The 16,604-nt window shown below is 47.8% G+C and overlaps 1 long non-coding RNA gene across 1 annotated transcript; it reads left to right on the top strand.

Moving 5' to 3' along the window:
• Nucleotides 1-173: 173 nt before the first annotated feature.
• On the top strand, nucleotides 174-3,271 carry LOC140848479 (uncharacterized). Its single transcript, XR_012129438.1, has 3 exons — nucleotides 174-254; nucleotides 838-1,676; nucleotides 1,774-3,271. It is a non-coding gene; the product is annotated as an uncharacterized lncRNA (long non-coding RNA).
• The last annotated feature ends 13,333 nt before the right edge of the window (nucleotides 3,272-16,604 follow it).

Here is a 16,604-nt window from a genome sequence, read left to right as displayed (position 1 = left end):
ATGCGGCCCATTCCCCAAGCAGTTAGTTGAGTACGATGCTGCCGATGATGCTCTACACCCAGAACTGTTAGGCCAGGAGCATGTCAGACTGGCCAGCCCTGCTCCCTGAGTGTTGTTGGGGCCTAGAGGTGGCAGTGCCTCTGACCTGGCCTCACAGTGTCCCTTTTCAGGGACCAAGAGAAAGGCGAGGGGCCTCGGAGACTGGGTGTCCAGCGGGAGAGAAGGGGAGATACCCTGTCTGCTGGTGAAGAGTGGTGAGCTGGGCAGCAGGTGCAGCCTGCAGTGGGGACAGACGGGATGGTGGGGGTCAATGGCGACAGCAAGGGACAGCAGAAGACAGAGGGATTTGGGGACAGCAGGGCATGGTGGGGGCACTAGGGGACAAAGGGGGGTAGATGAGACAGTGGGGGACAATGAGGACAGCAGGAGACAGAGGGGAACAGTCAGGGACAGAGGCCCCCAGGCCAGGCACACATGCTGTGTGCTGTGTGCTGGGAAGGGCGTGAGCCCAGGTGACCATGTGACGAGGCACCTCCTGGAGACACCAGCAGAGAAAGGAAGGCAATGATCACAGCCAGGTGGGGCAGGGGGTTGGGCAAGGGTGGGGGAGGCTGGGGAGGGAGACCCTGCCAGGCAACGCAGCTTCCAGCTCCTGCAAAGGACTGACCCACTGGAAGGGGTTTAGGGGCCATTGGGCTTCCTGAGCAAAGCTGCCCCAAGCACAGATCCAAGCCCAGACCAAAGTCCAGCCTAAACCCTGCCCCCACTCACCCCAAAACCTAGTCTAAACCTGCCCCAAGCCCAGCACCCTGACGTCCCATCACCTCTGTTCCTCAGCGCCTGCCGCCACAGGATCTTCCTGATCACGTCGGTCCAGGTGGTCTTGGCCTCCGCAGAGCTGGCCTGGAGAATGTAGGTGTCCTGGGATTTCCACCTTTGGAACTAGATCTTGAACCTCAAACCGCTGTCACCCACATTCTCCTTCATCCTGATCTCTGCTGTCTGCATCACAAGCCCCGAGGGGCAGCACTGTCAGGAACTCCAACGCCCTCCCTTGAGCAGCTGACCACATTCTGGCTGACCGTTTGACCCCAGCACCTCAGTGCTGGAGATTTGCAGACACCAGGTGGTATGGACAAGGCTGGGCCAGGGGCTCCCATGGATGGGATGGATGGAGTGCCCCCGTCTGCACTGGCTCCCTCTCGGAGCCCCCATTTCCCCACTGGAGAAAATGATGGTGGAATGGGAAGGCTCTATGGAGCCCTCTGGCTCTCACCCAGGGCTGCAGGACCCCTGTGATGTCCCTCAGTGCTGGCAGGTAAGGGCTCGCAGGGGTGGTCTTTCCTGGGAGGAGCCTGAGAGCAGGAGACCTCACCCTTAGCCTCCATCAGCGAGGGGCAGGTGAGGGAAGGCCGCCTCCATTCACCATGATCAAAATCCAGGCTGGAGTCACGGACTGAGGAGATGTTTGTTTTCCAGCCTGAGCCAGCACACAGGACTGGAAAGAGCGAATGTCCCTGCAGCTTTGAGAGGTCTGAGGTTTTCAAAAACAGCAGAGCACCACAGCAAGCAGCAGACACCACGTGCTCCCTGCTTTGTCTCCAGTGGACCAGGCCCGACCCCCAGTGGCACTGGGCACACGGGAGGAGGGACCCCTTGAAGGACTGCTTGTATGTGTAGGTGTTGTAGACCCCGCCCACCTTTGTGGTCTTGCCGAACAGGATGGGGTCTTCAGAGAGGAACACTTTCCTCAAATACTTTCTCCTTCCACAGCAAATGATGAATGCATCCTGGCATCTCAGTGGCCCCTGTTCCTTCAAATTCACCTGCAGACAGAGCAAGTCTCCCTCAGGGATGATTGGATTCCAGCTGATACATCCACCCTGGCCTCTGAGAAGGGGGCTTGAGACTTGAGTTCAATCCCCAATGGCCACTGACTCAATCAGTCCTGCCTGGGAATGAAGCCTCCCCCAAACCCCCAAAGGCCAGGCTTGTAGTGTGCAGACCGGTGCACCCAGGGCAGCAGAGACTCACGGCCCTCCCCACATGCCCAGCTCTGTGTGGCTCTTCCCTCTGGCCCCTGTGTTATATCCCTTACAATAAGCTGGAAATCTAGGAAGTAAAATGCTTCCCTAGGTTCTCTGAGCCACTCTAGCAAATAACTCAAACTCAAAGAGGGGGTTTTTGGAACCTCCAGCCTGTGACTAGGTGGGGTAGGGGGCAATCTCATGGGACAGAGCCCTTAACCTGTGGGGTCTGACACTGGCTCAGGGAGATGGTGTCAGAACTGAGTTGAATTATAGGACATCCAGCTGGGGTTCAAGAGTTGCCTGAATGTGAGGGGAAAACCTATACACTAGGTCTGGAAACGGGTGCCGAACCCTCTTCAGGTTCCTGTGCTTGCCGGTTCACACAGAGGGTCTGCGAAAGCCCTTTCGCGTATGTCAGTGCAGTTCCCCCACCCCCAGAATCCTGCCTGAGTGGCATGTGGGCTGATGCCATGTGGGAGGCTGCAGTCTCTGCGCCCTTGCCAGGCAATTGCTCCCTTGTGATATGGGTCCCAAACAACAGCAGGTCTCTCCCACAGCCTTCCATCCTGAGGTCAGCCCCGTTTCAGCGAGGCATAGTGTTCTCATTCTGTGTGGGGAATTCTGTAGCCATGCCTTCTGACCTCCAGAGACAAGGGGTCCCATCTGAGAGGGCAGCCTCCTCTTCCTCATGTGCTGGTCCTGCCACGCCACCATGGGGGTGTGTGGGCATTGGCCTTAGCACCCCCAAAGCCCCGCAGTACAGCTGAACTGTCGATGCATCCAGTTGATTTAAAACAGCTCCAATAAGTCTGGTCTGCAGCCAGCCTGCTTTTCAAGCATGCAGCTACTGCCCCAGTGGCCCAGACGTTGGGGTCTTTCCTCTCACCCTCCTGCCCCTCTGGTAGAGTCTCAGGCGGGGCTTCTGGGAGGGGTCTGTTTTGGGGATTTTCCTGAAGGAAAGTTCATGTGTTCTTGGCCCTGATCACGTTTTTCCCCTGCACCAGCCCAGAGTCCTGAGCGCATGAGAGCCCGTCAGGGCCTTGGACGCTTAGGTCACAGTCGCGGATGGCATCCACGGTGAGCAGATCGTTGCCGTGCACAGCTGGAAGCGGACCACATCCTTGGCGGCTCCAAGTTCCCCCAGCTCCTGCTGTTGGGCCGGGCAGAGGCCGGCCTCCTTGACCGGGTCCTGGAGCAGGAGCATGTACTTACCCATGCACTGCATGGGCTTCAGCAGGTAGGAGTCCAGGTCCATCTTGTCACCCAGCTCCTGCTGCTTGTCCTGCACGGGCAGGAGAGGGGGTCAGGTGTGACCAGGCTGGGGGCGACTCGGTTCTTGGGGAGGGGGGATGACCTTGAAGAAGATGTTGCCGTGGCCGTGGAGCAGGGCGTCTGCCTGGGGCTTGTTCTTGCTGTAGAGCACGTAGAAGCCAAGCTGTTCCTCCTGCAGAAGAGAACACAGGGCACCTGAGCCTGGTGGGGTTGGAATCGCTCCTGTCCCTGCCATCCATGCAAGTTCTCCCACAGGATGGAGGGAGGAGGCTAGAGGAAGGAGGCAGGAGGCAAGAGGCAAGAGGCTGGAGGAAGGAGGCCGGAGGCTGAAGGCAGGAAGCAGGAGGCTGGAGCCTGGAGGCAGAAGGCTGGAGGCAGGAAGCAGGAGGCTGAAGCCTGGAGGCAGGAGGCAGGAGGCTGGAGCCTGGAGGCAGGAGGCAGGAGGCTGGAGGCTTGGACCTGCATCAAGACTACTCAGCTCCCGAAGGTGTGGGAGTGCCCCAGGCCTGATGCCAAGTCCTGGAATTGTCTTAAAGTGGAGTTTGTGGGAAGGGGCAAGAGGGCAAGCCTGGGAGGGCTCAGAATTGGGGGGCTTTGAAATGTTACTATGATTCAAGAGCCAAAGTTGTCCAAACATTTAAAATTCTTGAAATTATTGCCAAAGATACAGAAATTGCACCTTGTGACTACAAGTGTCTTTCAAAAACTAGCTGAAAAGACATAACCTGTGGGATTTATTTCATCTGTGGTGTTTTCCTTGTGGAATCTCTATTTAAAAGTGCTGAGGCAAATGTTTCATATGCCCACAGTGCAGACCCCCTGGGTGCCTGTGCCTAGAATAGTGCCTGGTAAGCGTTTGCTGAAAGGATTTTCTTTCCAAAGTGAATTAGGAATTTTGTGAAAGACCCTAATGGGGAGACAGTCCGTACTCGTGGCTGAAGAGAGAGCAAGCAGCCCCCTCAGTTAATGTGTGCATTCCATGTGCTTCTGTCAAGAGTCCCCACCAGATTCTCAGAACTAGGCAGGCCTTGCCCCAGGGAACTTTGGGAAGGGTTCTGAAGGGGACCAGTGGGCTTCCTGGGTGTGGGAAGCAAGCTGACTGGGACTTGCTTTGGGTGATTAGCCCTGGGCGTGAAGGTGCAGGGTGGGTACAGATCTAAGCGTGAGGATGTGGGCGAGGCCCCAGCACATGTGGCTCTCCACAAGGCTGCCATCAGGCGATGTGTATGGGGTGTGGCCAGTGCTGTCAGACCCACAGCTGCCTGCCTGTTGTGGGCCACAAGTCTTACTGTGCCGAGGCACCCATGCCTAACCCCGACAGCAGTGCTCCGACTCTCTTGGCCCTGGGTTCCCTGCAGCCCAGAGGGACTCACGTGTCTGAGGAAGCCCTGGCCCACGGCACTCCAGCTCCCTGAGGAAGTGCCAGCTCTGGAAGTCGTGGAGGTCAGCCCCGTTCCCAAAGATGACATGGCTCTTCCCACGGAGGTCCCGGGGCAGGTCTGCTCTTTCCATTTCTGGAAAATAGTTGTCGATGACATGTCCTAAGGACCTGACATACTCCCTCTCTGTGGAAATCATCTGGGCCATTATGTGCTGTGGTTGGTGGCTGGAAGACAGAGAGCCGGTGGGACAGTCAGGCTGCAGGCAAAGACCCCTGCAACACGGTGTCAACGTTTCCGCCTCCTATGGAGACAGAAGCAATGGAAATCCAGAAGGACAGTGGCAGCATGCAGACAGGAGGTTCCCAGCAAGCAGAGCACTTCCAGTCCAGCAATGGCCACTCACAGGAGTGCTCCCAGCCCTGAGTCATTCTCTCACTGTTACCTGGAGTTGCTCCTTTGATGCAATATAAATAGGAAAGATAAAAACAGGGAGGGATGCATATTAGCACAAAAAATAACTTCCCCATTATTGATCATGGCCTTTACAAATGAGAGATCCTTTTGGAAACTGAAAAGGTGAGATTCACAGGCTCCTGACTTAAGCCCGAGTCATGAGGCCTCTTGTTTCCAGAGGGTGTGATTCTAGCCCCTCTTCAGGGGTTGCTTAGGCGGGACATCCAAACACTCCCAGCAGGGAGCCTCTGCAAAGAAGGCTGTGGAGATTTATGGGGACATGGGTTTCTGATGCCCACCTGCTGCTAACCCACCAGAAGGTATTTCTGCAAAATCAGCTTTGTATAGTGACATCTGACCCTGATGCCAGGGAGGGATGTGAGCAGGGGGCAAACCTCTTCTCCTCCCCGGTTCCCGCTGGTGTCCAGGCACTGTACATGTCTCAAGGATGCACATGGTACCAATAGGCTTCACTTCACTTGGGTGCTGAGCAGAGTCTGCTGGTGAACTGGGGCCCCACCCTGCCAACAGTGAGGTACATTGCTTTCTTCTTTATTTGATAACATCCTACCAGCAACTTTCTTAAAGTACTCAATCCCAATGACGCTAATGGGGGTGGCAAATTTTTTGCATATATTTGGTTTTTTCAAGTGGAAAAATTTCAAGTGGTGGTCTGAAGAGCTACAGAGTGCACCCACTGCAGCTGGCTTGGAGAATGTGTGCTTTCCCACACCTGCACAACAAATTTTACAAATGCTATTGTTTTTGCAAAAATGGCACCTTCTGGTGGGTCAGTAACTGCTGCAGGCCTGGAGGAGCCCCCAGCAAACCAGAGGGCCACCATTACAGCAAGCATGCGCCATGGAGTCACCTCCTGTGAACACTCACTGAAAATAAGCATCCTTAAATACTCTGGAACAAAATAAAATTAGTGGTCTGGGTATTTGGACCAAATGGAAATTGACTTGCGGACATGATGGCTCGGAAATTCCTGGGAGATGCCTGCTGGCCAAGTGACAGGAACACCCCCAGACAGGCAGCAGGACTGTCTCCACTGTCCTGGTGTCTGAAGAGGGCCCCACTCCAGACCTGGGCTTGTTGGGTCTGTGGCTTGGATGCAGCAGGCAGGGGACTATCCTCAGGGCAAAAAGCAGGACAGGTCCCCACGTGTTCTCCTGGACCCAGAGCAACCAAGGGCTGCTCTCAGCAGGTGGACAGCCCAGCCCCTGTGTTCTGCAGCCCCTAAACCTTCAAAATGAGCTTGGTGGAGCTGGAAGGTGGTTCACAAACCTGGTGCCTTCTCTGCAATGCAGATGCTCCCAAGTCCCCAAAGTCCCACCTTTTAAGGAGCACATTGTAACTGCCAGAGGTAGGGAAACTTGAAGGAGTGTTTCAGAAGACTTATGTAACCCCCTCAGGTCAGATTAAGGCCTGTTTTGGAAGACACCTACCTCCAGTCAGTCCACCGTTCTCTAGAGAAATGGACAAACAGGCACGGGACAAGCAATGCCCAGCAATGCTGCTATCAGCCATTAGGCATGGGTGGAGTTCTTGCCCACTTTTATCCAAACTATTAATAAGAAAATGTTTACAAACATTTTCTTAAATATTTGACACATTAAAATGGACACATCTGTTTGGGCAATAGGTAAATGGGTGCATATCTCTAGTCTCAACACTTAGCGTGTTTTTGTAAGAGCAATTTTTAAGGTAAAATTTTCATATTGTGGCCTTTATTTGCCTTTTGTAAATTTCTAAAAGAAGGGCTCCTTAAATGACTAGTCTTGGTTATGTAACCATCAGAGTGGGTATGCCACATTACCTCAGGTCATGGAAAAGAAGCAGTTTTCAAGGATTCTGTTCTAAACATGGAAAGTAATTAACACCTTGCTTAAAAGCAAAGGCACGCGTGTTTCAGCCTGGACTGAACAGGACGGGCTGGGAGGGGTGCATATGGATTCTCTGCTTTGTAGGAGCACATGGAATGGCTCTGGGTGTCTAGATCTCCCCTGAGCACTGGGCCTGAAGGCCGGAGGGCTCCCTTCTCACCTTCCTGCTCTCTCTCTTTCTCCCGTCGTCCTCACGGGGCCGGGTCCTGGTGGGAGAGGACAGACTCCGGTTCCGAGGGGGGCTCTCAGCACCCTGGCTCAGGGGTCCACCTTCTCTGGGGCTGTGGCAGTGGTGGTCTCCAGTCCTCTGACGAAGAACCCCGTGTGGCCTGGCCAGTGCCCATTCCTGGGGCCACAGCCTAATGGAATCTCAAAGCTTTGTGTTTTCTTCATGATTTTCTTCAGGGGGTGTTTCCTGGGGTGGCCACTGGGTGTCTGCATGAGTTCAGAGTAGGTGGAGCTGTTGTCCAGGACATGCACACCTGGGCCCAGGTGCCCACTCTCCTGCCCACACAGAGTGGTTTGTCCAGGGAGCGGTGGGGCCCACTGTCCAGTGTGGACCTCGGGGTCACTGAGGCAAGTCCAGGATTGCTTATGGTGTCCCCTCTCAGCCCTCTGAGCAAGCACCTGCTTCAGGGGGCTCCAGTTCAAAGGTGGGGCACCGGGGCCCGGGTGGTCACAGAAAGGGCCTCTTGAAGCTGCAAGGCCCTGTGCCACTGCTGCAGGGCCTGCTGGCCGCCCAGGCCCCACCCCACTGCCTTGCCCAGGGAAGCTCCCCACAGTCACCTCCGTGGGCTCCTGGTGACATCTCTTCAGATACTAGGCAACCGGCTCTCGGCCCACGGGTTCTGGGAGCTCACGGCACTAAGGCATCCACCCACCCACCTGCACAGCAGAGGAGCGAGCTGGTCAGGGCAGCAGGAGGCCACCGCTGCCAAGATGTCCTGGAAGGCCTGCCTGATGCTGTGCGGCCAAGTGTGGCTGGTGTGAACTCAGGTCACAGGACTGCTATGCAGGTCACTCAGACGCAGGACCAGGGTGAGCCAGACGGAGAGGCAGGAAGACCCCTCTGCCCACAGTGGCAGCTGCTGGCTGGACTTTCCCACTGGGAGACCAGGTGAGTTTGTGTCTGAGCCTGAAGGGTTTGTGTCCCGCAGCAGTCAGAGTGTTTGCCTCAGTGGGAGGGGAGGGCCTGAGCTTCCCTTTGTCAGAGTAAAGCCCTGGGGAGGATGGGATGAGTGTGAGAAGGCTGCCCTCACGCTCCTGTTGAGCTCTCTGAGGGGAAATGGGTGTGCAGATTAGGACGGGTGTTTTCTAAACCCTTCAACATATTCGGGTTTGACTGTTACTGAACTGGGAGCAGGCAGGCTGTGCTGCATGACTGTGCTGCAGTGGTAGAGTTCCTACTGCTTCTTGGAAAAATTAGCAAATTACCGTGTTAGAAACTTTTCTTTCTTTTCTTTTTTTTTGTTTTGGTATCATTAATCTACAATTACATGAGCAACATTATGTTTACTAGACTCCCCCCATTACCAAGTCCTCCCCACATACCCATTACAGTCGCTGTCCATCAGCATAGTAAGATACTATAGAATCACTACTTGTCTCTGTGTATACTGCCTTCCCCGTGCCCCCCACCCCCCCTACATTATGTGTGCTAATTGTAATGCTCGCTTTTCCCCCTTCTCCCTTCCTTCCCACCCATCCTCCCCAGTCCCTTTCCCTTTTGTAACTGTTAGTCCATTCTTGGGTTCTGCGAGTCTGCTGCTGTTTTGTTCCTTCTGTTTTTTCTTTGTTCTTATACTCCACAGAGGAGTGAAATCATTCGAGAGTTGTCTTTCTCCACCTGGCTTATTTCACTGAGCATAACACCCTCCAGCTCCATCCGTGTTGTTGCAAATGGTAGTACGATTTGTGTATATGTACCACCTCTTCTTTATGCATTCATCTACTGATGACAGGTCGCTTCCATTTCTTGGGCATCTACTGGGCGAGAGCGTCGATCACGTGAGTCTTGCGGCTGCGCAGTAGCTGCAGGTGCTGCCACCGCCTTATTCAGTCAGTAGCATCGGGAGCGCCGCCGAGAGAAGTCGCTGCTGCTGCTGCTCCCTCAATGTTCGGTCGGCCGGCCCGGGAAGAGCCGCGCGCGCCGTCCTGTCCACGCTGCGGGCTGGGCGGACACCAGATGCTGAGGAACCCGCGCGTGCTCGGCTGCGCCGTCCTTCCGGCGCGCATGTGGGGGCGGCACCGGCCCGGACTTGGAGCCGCTGCCCTCGCCGGACTTCGGAGAGCTCGGCGAAGAGGCAGTTCCCGCTCCTGCGGATCTGCGGTGAAGGGTCCAGAGCAGGCCCTGCTTCAGGGTGAAGGCGACAGCGACGGCTCTGCGGACCAGAAGGTACGTGGCCGCGGGGCGCGGCGGGACCCGAGCGGGGCGCGGCGGGACCCGGACGGCGCGCGGGGAACCCTGCCTCCGCCTGAGTGCGCGGCAGAGCCAGACGAGGGGGCGGCCGTGCGAATGGCTGCCCGGCCGACGCGGGTGGTGGGCTCGCGGGACCCGCTCGGGGGCCGGGAGTTGGCGCGCTGTGAGGGAGGGGCCGCCCGTGAAGGAAGGTAGCGGAGCGGGTGCACCCGGGGCGGATGTCCCAGCGGCCGGTGAAGTTCGCTGGGGTGGGTGGAAGGGGCGCGCCCGAGCCGCTGCTCCGTCCGGGCCCGGGTGGTGAGGGCGGCTGCTCTCCGCCCCGCGGCGCGCGTCCGCCCTGCCCCGGGCCGCCCCGCCGACCTGCCCCCGCCGCTCTAGCCCGGGCCGCAGGCGGTGGGGACGGGCCGGGCCGGGCCGCGCAGACGGGGAGGCCGGTGGGCGTTTTGCCGTGTGTGGATTTTCTCGGCGGGGGCCTCGAGGGCGAGGGCCGGGCGGGCTGAGGTTCAAGTGTGACCCGCGGCGGGGCGGCGGGCGAGAGGCCGCCGAGAAGCAGCGCCTTTAAAATTAAAATTTTTCTCAAGAGGTACTTCTCGTGTCTTTTATTTGGGAATGAACTTTCTTTACTTTGGTCTGGGAACTGACAGTGCAGTTTATTGTATTTAGAAATTCCTATCTTTCTGTAATTTCGGTTTGTAATCTGTAGCTGAGTAAATTATAACCAGCCACAGGGATTCTGAGACAGGGACCGTGGGTGTAGTCAGAGTAGGGTGAGGGCCTCTGGAAAAAGACCCCTGCCAAACCTCCGTCTGAAACAAGTCAGCGAAGTCAGAGTCAAGTACCAAGTTAGGAGTATAAGCCTTCAGTGAAGATTAGTTAAATAAAAAGCCAGGAGTAACCCGGCCTGGAATGTTTGTGTAAACATCCCCCGGATCAGAAAATGCCTCCATGTAGCCCATGACTTCATTGTGTCAGTTAAATGAGGATGTTGTAACATTTAGTTCAGCCGGATATAAGGCCCAGTTTATCTTTAACTTTGCCCAGATGCTGCTTTTCCTCCTCCATCCCCTAATCAAGTGATACATAACCTGGGCAATTAATATGGCAAGTAGGCCCAGTCACAAAGTAGTAGAAGGCAGGAAGCGTCCCATCTTAAAGATAAGATTGCAATTTTAACACTCAGGAAGTTAAATAGCCTATGACTTCATTGTGTCAATTAAATGAGGATGTTGTAACTGTAGTTCAGCCGGATAAAAGGCCCAGTTTAACTTTGCCCAGATGCTGCTTTTCCTCCTCCATCCCCTAATCAAGTGATATATAACCTGGGCAATTAATATGGCAAGTAAGCCCAGCTGCAGAGGACATAGTAAAAGCAGGAAACATCCCATCTTAAAGATAAGATTGCATTTTAACACCCAGGAAGTTAAACAGTAAGATTGTTAAATTTTTTATTAAGGTATTATTGATATACACTCCTATGAAGGTTTCACATGAAAAAACAATGTGATTACTACATTCACGCATGAGGCCCGCGCCCCCCACATCGTACCCCACTGCAGTTACTGTCCATCAGTGTAGTAAGATGTCACAGATTCACTATTTGCCAAGAAGTAATTAAGTTGCTCTTGGCTTTTTGAGGTTTAATTGATTAATTTTGGGTATTTTTAGTGGACTTTCTAGCCTTTTTCTCTTTCCACCGCACTCGAAGCTAATTTCCTGCCTAACAAATAGGTTTCCTTTTTGTCTTTTAGAGGGTTTCATTTCCTGCCCAGAAGCCATTTAATTTGATGTAGCCACACTTGTTTAATTTTGCTTTTGTTTCCCTTGCCTGGGGACACATGGAGAAAAATTTGCTGAAACTAACATCCAAGGCTTACTACCTGTTCTTCAGAGTTTTATGGTTTTAAGTCTTACATTTGTAAAAGCAAAAAACTGTTTCATCCCACCCCCCCAACACGTGCTTTTTGATTTTCAGTCTCTGTCCTCCAGAAACTTGTTACAGCGATCACTCATAAGACATACCCATTTCCTTTTTTCAGTGATTTGGGATTGCTATGTCTTAACATTGATAAGAAGTAAATACAACTTTTTCTTTCCTCAGGTAGTTGTGTTTATATACTAAAGGTATATATCCATGTTAATATGTGTGGCTCTAGTTCATTCATTTTAACTGGTTATACTATTTTGTTTTATAAACATACCACAACATTTTAATTTATTTTTCCAATATTTCACTATACAAATAGTGCTGAAATTTACATTTTTGTATATGACGTCTTGTGCACATGGATGAGAACTTTTCTGGATTCTATATCTGGAAGTGGAATTGCTGTGATGGAAGTGGCATACAGCTTTGATTTTACTATGTATTGCTTAATATTTTTATACTATACCAGTTGGCACCACCAGTGCATAAGCGATTTCCTGCTCTACATTTTTGCCAATCTTTGGGATTTCCTTGTTTTTTGCCTTCCCACTTCCTCTGTATAGAACTTGGTATGAAGTCCAGTAGATTTTACCTCTACATTTTTTTTATTTCTAGCTCTTCTTTGCCCAGCCATGAAGTAAGAAAAATTTTTGATTCATTTTATCTCATTCATAATCATCTCCATATTTTTGACTCTCCTGCTACAATCTTAGATGGGACCCTTAATTCTTGCCTAAACTATTGCAGCACTATCTGTATAGTGAGATATTGGAAAAATAAAAGGTTGTGGTATGTTTATAAAACAATAGTATAAACCAGTTAATTAAAACCAACTTCAGCAATTAGACTATTTTGGGAGATCAATTTGAATTAGGAAAGATGCTCAATTATATAATTATATCTAGTGCTCTTTAAAACACGATAGAATACATTAAACTAAATTGAATAGTAGGTTTCTATAAAGAGATCTTTAGGGCTCACTGTGATCAATAATGAACTTTACTTGTGATTAGTGTAACAGTTACTCAGTTTGTTTTTAGACTTTTAAGTAGTGCCTTTAAGGCAGAGTTTTCCAAACCTGCACTCTGAGGAATCCAATGAGTTGGTTCTGTTGAGATGCTTTGGCTACTGCTGGATGCCTTCCCTGCCCCAAAGCAGAGTCCTTTATTTATATTTTACTATACTGGGCTCCTTCCTAAACAAGATTTTATTTAGGAAACACTCTTCTGATGAAATTGCTTAAAATAGTCGCTGAGTGTAAATACTTCAACTTTATCCATATATTTAAGATTTTCCAAGATCTTATAAAAAGATAATAATCCCTCTTACTTCTCTATGACCACAAACTGCAGATCAGTAGTTTATAATGAATATGAGACTTGAAAAAGTAAAGCAAATGATATGTAAATGGGCTCTGGGTATAGCAGGTAAGCTGTCTGTTCTCTGAATATTCTGTATCTGAATTTGAATTTTTGAGGAGTTAGAATATCAAATTACTGGAATTGATAGACAAATTGTTAGGTAGGCTGAATAATTTTCTATATCATGGCTTGTAAATTCTAATGTGTGTAAAATTCTGATTCAGTACATGTAGGCTGGTGCTTGAAATTCTGATTTTCTTAAAAAAAAAAAAGCAGTTTCAGTGTTGCTGGACTGTGGGCCACATTTTGAGTAGCAAGGAGCTAGCTGACTTTCCAAAGCCTATCACCACCTTTTAGGACTGCAGTCTTGGTCCTAGATAGCAGGTTTTCATTATTACTGTAGACATTTGCGTAAACTGCCTGTTTCTCTATAGTCTGATTTATATTTTGCCATTTTAATAGAAATTTTTGGCTGTAGCTCCAGGAGTAAGGGGTGGGGGATTCCCCTCCAGAAACAAGTTCCAGTGAAACCAAAGTAAGTCAAGGGTAGGGGCAGGTTGGGAGAAACCACTGTTATTGCTCACAGCTCCAGGTGTCCTCTCGGCCACTGCACGCATGTGCTTAATTTTGTTTGGCTGAGGCTGTTTTAGTTGCTATTGGTAGAACTACTGCTTTTTTTAAAAAAAGCAATTGTTGTTATCATGAATTAACAGCAATGATATGCCACAGTGGGTTAAGCTGTTAATTTTACTGTAGCACATGTGAATTGAAAACCTAATCTGTGTAAACAACCAATGAAACATACAGTTATTTAGCTAAATAGCTTATACTCAAAAAGAAATGAATCAATTTTGAGGGTCATTAATTTTATTTAAAATATACAATAACTTTTCATAGTCTTGGGCTTTTAAAGAAAATTATAACTAAATCATAGATTTAAATAATAATTTTTAAAGAAAACTCAGAATTATTTACTTTTGATAAATGGAAATTAGTAATTAACTTTGTAGAACAGAACAGCAGAGCCATTTTGAGGGAAAATTACAATTTTTATCTAAACACATTAGAATAATTTTCATACTGATAGTTACTATGTCAGCCCTACATTATTTCACTTAATAATTGTCAGTAGTAGAAATAGCTGCAGGAATTACATTATTACAAAAGTGACTTTTAAAAATATATTCTTATTCTTTATCAAGTAGGTACTGACATTGCTATAAAAGTTTTCATGTGCAGTTTATGTCAGATGTTGCAATTCTGAATAGAAATAAACATTCTTTGTTTTTTCTGGTATCATCCACTGATTTTTTTCTCAAAGATACTTTAATAGTGCTGATAGAAGCAGAACAGTTGGAATTTACATTAAAAATAAATGTGATGAATAAAAAGCACTACACTACAACATTATAGCCTTGATTTTTCTTTACCGACGTTACAAAATCTAAAGGACAAAAATACTGACAAAGTGAAGAAAAAAATGAAAGAAAGAAAAAGAAAATGACACTGAGGTCTTGGTTTAATGCAAATGTATTCCAGGTTGATGGTTGATTTCATTAGTAACTCATTGTAATGCAGTATCTGTTCTTCAGCAAAATGAATACTGTATTCTCACAGGCTCTGTGTGTATCTATTATGTTGCATTAAATGAATACTTACGTATTTGTAGCTTTCTTTGGTTTATTCTTTACAGTTTGTCTTTTAAGAAAAAAAATTGAATTACATTTTTTCTCTTGTTAAATTGGTAAAAGCTTTTCAATTTATATTATAGATATGTTCCCTACTTTTATTCTCTGAAGTAAACAATTTTAAGTGGTTAATGTAAAATCATTCTAATTATCCTATAACTTTCTAAGTTAATAGAATATAATATTGATTGGTTTCTTCAGCTATGCTTTCCCCAATATGTTTTTAAATGTAGGAGTGTTTTTTTAATTGCAAGAAAAATGTTAAACAAGTGTACATATTATGCCAAATGTAAATACCGCTGCCTTTTGCAATACTAAAGATTGTATGTTCAGATCACTAAGGTTTGAATTTTCATAAAACAGGAAATTCAGAAATAACAAATTTCAGTGGCTACACACTGGAAGAGTTCATTTAATAATAGAAGAGGTTGCCTGACTCTGGGTTATGTATGTATATGAGTTCAAGTATGGATCAAACTGTATTGGATACCACTGTCATTTAATCTCAAGTCATTTTGAGGTCTGACAATAAGTTACAAGATCTACTTGGTTTTTTGGCAGTGTTCTCAAAAGTCCTCACAACTAAAATTCTTCTGACAAGCTTGAAAGTAGAAGAGCCTAAGGTTTGATGTAATATGGGTTGATTGTATGCCATTTGGAAATGACCTTTGTGGTAAAAAATTGGCCTTCTGGCGTACTTGATGAAATCCTAATAAATATCTTAGTTATGTTGAACAACCATAAACTGGTATCAGTATGTAGTTGATTAATGCATCATATTAAGTTAATTTGTACTTAGAGCATTTGCATTTCATTATTCACAGTGGGTAATGTAAGAACTAGGAATTCCAATATCTAGTAAGGGAAATACTAAAATAATTAGAGAGTAATATAGAGCTAAATCAAATAGGATGAGAAGGTTATGTGGACCCAAATAGCCAGGCTTTTGAGAGAGGAACATCCTGAAAGTGATGAGATTCAAACTGATAATGAGGTAGGAAAGCAACGGGGTACAACATGACCATAATGTGGGCCGTAGGAGAATATAAATTTGGCATCTTTGGGAGACAGAGAGGAGGAAACCCAACTGTAATGGAAGATACAATTTGCTACTGCCTATTTATTAAATATCAGATTGTAGCATTGCTAAATTTTAGTAGTATGAAGTCCAGATATATGGTATATTGAGATGCTGCCATTGTGGACCTTATTTGTTCTTGTATGGTAAAATGGGAGATAGGAAATTCTCTTGATACTAATTTTACTCTCTTCTCCCCCACCAGTAACATAAAAAAACCTGCCGAAGTGTGTAAAGATCCATACTCTAAAATGAATCTAAATTGGTGTAGACTGAATGGGAAGATAATCAGTCTAGAAACTCTTTTAAGTTAGATTTCTTTACCATTTCTTGGTTAGAAATACAAAATTTAGGAAGAATAAAAATCACAGATTGGGCTCCCAGGTTGCTGAATTAAGCAGGATAATAGAAGGCCCCCTGGAAAAGTAAGACAGGGACTGTTCTAAGTTTTAAAAAGAGGTCTCCTTGAAGTGTTTGGACCTGTTTTAGTGTTGTCTTCATCTGATTTGGAGCCACAATTGTCGCTTGCATGACCATTTTACTTATCCATCAGAAGAACCTGAATTTAGAAAATGAAATAGGAATATGAAAATGGAGTATGAATTCAAGAACTATCCTGAGCAATCCTGAGTATTTGTTTAAAGTCCCAGATGAATACCTTCAGGTATAACTATTTACTAAAAGCAACACCGTATATAAAAAATGTTCCAAATGCAATAAATGAATACATATAACCCCAGATTAAATTGTACAAGGTTTACTAGCAAGGTGGTTCGTTTTCTGGATAACTTTCCTTATGTTATGACCCTAGCTGTGTTGAGGGGATGTTAAAAGAAACTTTCATTGGAAACCTATTACTGAGTTTATATAAAGATGCTGTTTAGAAAATTTCAGTACTGTCCAGTGTCCCGTTATTGAAAAGTAAAGAAGTTGTTTCTCTTCTGAGCACTAGGAAAAGGTGCTTGTTTGTAAATTACTTCATATATGGAATGAAAATTTTGTAATTAGATCTTGTTTCCCGCTTCATGGATTGATTGCTAAGAAGCTAAGAGCTGAACCACCCACATTTTAGAGTTGTGCAAGGCTTTGGGTATTTCCTGTGTTCCAA

The sequence above is a fragment of the Manis javanica genome, chromosome 3 (genome assembly GCF_040802235.1).
Source record: "Manis javanica isolate MJ-LG chromosome 3, MJ_LKY, whole genome shotgun sequence".
Taxonomy (NCBI): domain Eukaryota; kingdom Metazoa; phylum Chordata; class Mammalia; order Pholidota; family Manidae; genus Manis; species Manis javanica.
This window is presented reverse-complemented; position numbering and strand designations above follow the sequence as displayed.